We start from the raw sequence: 2416 nt of genomic DNA on the forward strand, positions 1-2416 counted from the left end.
CTTTTGTGGCTGCAAAGGCCCTCACAAAGGCAGCCTTTTGTGGCTGCAAAAGCCCTCACAAATACCAACGTGTTTTCCACATTTTGTGGCTGTAAAAGCCCTCACAAAAGTTTTTGACCAGCTTATTTGTGGCTGCCTTAGGCCGCCACAAATAGCCCATTTGTGGCTGTTTTTTGCCCTTTGTGAGGGCTTTTGACCCTCACAAATACCTTGTTTTCTTGTTGTGTACAATGATGGTCCGTATGAACTAATTGTTCTACACTTCTTACTTGGTGTAGCTTATTACATGGGTTGCAAATAGGAACTTAGTTTTCGACTGGGTATGTGCCCTTGGATCGTTGTTGCATATTCAACTTTGTTGCAGCTCTTGTTTTCTTGATCTACCCTATAGATCAAAGAAACCTTTCAAATAGTATGCCTCTAGGAATTTCTCGTACTTTCAATGGACTGACTTACGATAAATCTGTGCATCCAACCCTTTAGTATAGACACCCAATTAAGTTGGAGGCCCCAATTTTTTTATAATATATTCGAACTTTGAACAATTGTATTGATATTGTTAATTGTTTAAACTTTAAAATTTTATATTTTTACCTCTTGCTAGAATAAACAAAGTCTGGAATTATTCTCGTAGTTCAACTACACACTCATTTCTATCTTCTTTCTAAATCTAGTTTCTCTCATAAATCTAATTTATCTCTTCCCCTCTCAAACCCACCATCACTAACTCATTGTGTAATGACAACTGCAACCTACCAGACACCACCACCAGCCACCAACGGATACTTCGACACCTTTTCCCTCTGATTCTCTAATCACTCGTTTCGCAAATCGCGTTTGAATTGCACGACCCCATAGAAGCATAAAATCGCGTTTCACTTTTCCTAATCGCGCTTTCTGTAGATTTTTCATCAAATCTCATTTCAATCCTCCATCCAATAGAGAAGATTGATCATTCAACAAATGTTAGAATCTTGAATATTTGATATTAAAGTTTTGTGATTTTAGGGTTTTCTAAATTGAGATTTTAGGATTTTTTGATTATTTAGGGTTTAGGGTTTAGGGTTTAGGGTTTAGGGTCTAAGTTGGTAGCTTTTGAATCCAATTTTGTTGTTGTTGAAACTGATTTTGAATTCAATTGTAGTTGGATTTGATTCTAATTTTTTAATTCAATTATGCATTATTGAATTCAATTGTAGTTTTATTTTATTTTGATTTTTGAATTCAATTATGCATTTTTGAATCCAAATTATGATTTGATTCTATTTCTAATTTGATTATGATTTATAGTTAAAATCTATACATTAACAACTTTATGTCGGTAATTCTTATCATTAGCTTAATTGATTTTCTTGGTACTAATTTACTGGGGGAACAATGGTACTAATAGATTGTTTGTTGGTAATCCATTAGGTTGTTTGTTGGTAAACGTTGGAGAATTGATCATACACAATTGTGAGAATTTCTGAGTTTTTTACTATCTCTCCTAAGATTAGAAAGTATGAATTTGAATATAAGAAGTGTAAGAAAAAGAAAATTCTTGAAGAGTTAACTCAGTCTCGAGCAGGAGCTATTGATAATTTTTTAATAAAAGAACCACTAATTTTTGTTGAAAATCATAATGTTGATGTTGAAATTCTTGAATATAGATGATGTTAACGTTGATAATGTTATTGGTGATGATTTTAACATGAATAACTCACTTAATAATGAAGAGGATAATGTTAATGATAATGTAGAGAAAACAAACCCATTTGAACATTCGTTTGATAGATTTGATCCAAGAAATTGGATCATGCTCTTGATTTTAAAATGATTGATTTATTAGGAAAGGTTTTAAAAGATATTTTTTCCATTGATAATGCTCTTGTTGTAAAGTTAAAAAAAAAAAAAAGGATTCGTAAAGACCAATTCACAAAGGAGGGAAAAATAGTCAAACTACTCAAAGACTAATTGAGAAAAAAAATGAACATTGAAAAAATGTTTTAAAAAAAATATTTCAATAGTGAAATTATTTACTAAACATAGTTTGACATATGAATTTGACACAATTGTCCAATAGCATATTACACATATTACAAATAATAATGTTCACTTTCATTATATTGGGTATCACATACAAAATGAGTTAATACTTTTGCAATTAAAATTGAAATCGTTAGAAAAATCAAACAAGACAAGAAAGTATTTCTCAGTGATATTTGATTGTACTCTTGATATTAGTCACCAAGAGCAAATATCTTTGATAATAAGATATCTGAATATTTCTTCAAATTTTGTTACTATTGAAGAATATTTTAAATGATTTTTGAATTTGAATGATACAACTGACCAAAGGCTTTTTGATATTTTACAAAATGAATTAAATTTTTTTGATCTTGACCTATTTAATGTGTGAGGACAAGGTTATGATAAT

This window comes from Cicer arietinum, chromosome 3, assembly GCF_000331145.2.
Source record: "Cicer arietinum cultivar CDC Frontier isolate Library 1 chromosome 3, Cicar.CDCFrontier_v2.0, whole genome shotgun sequence".
In the NCBI taxonomy this organism is placed as follows: domain Eukaryota; kingdom Viridiplantae; phylum Streptophyta; class Magnoliopsida; order Fabales; family Fabaceae; genus Cicer; species Cicer arietinum.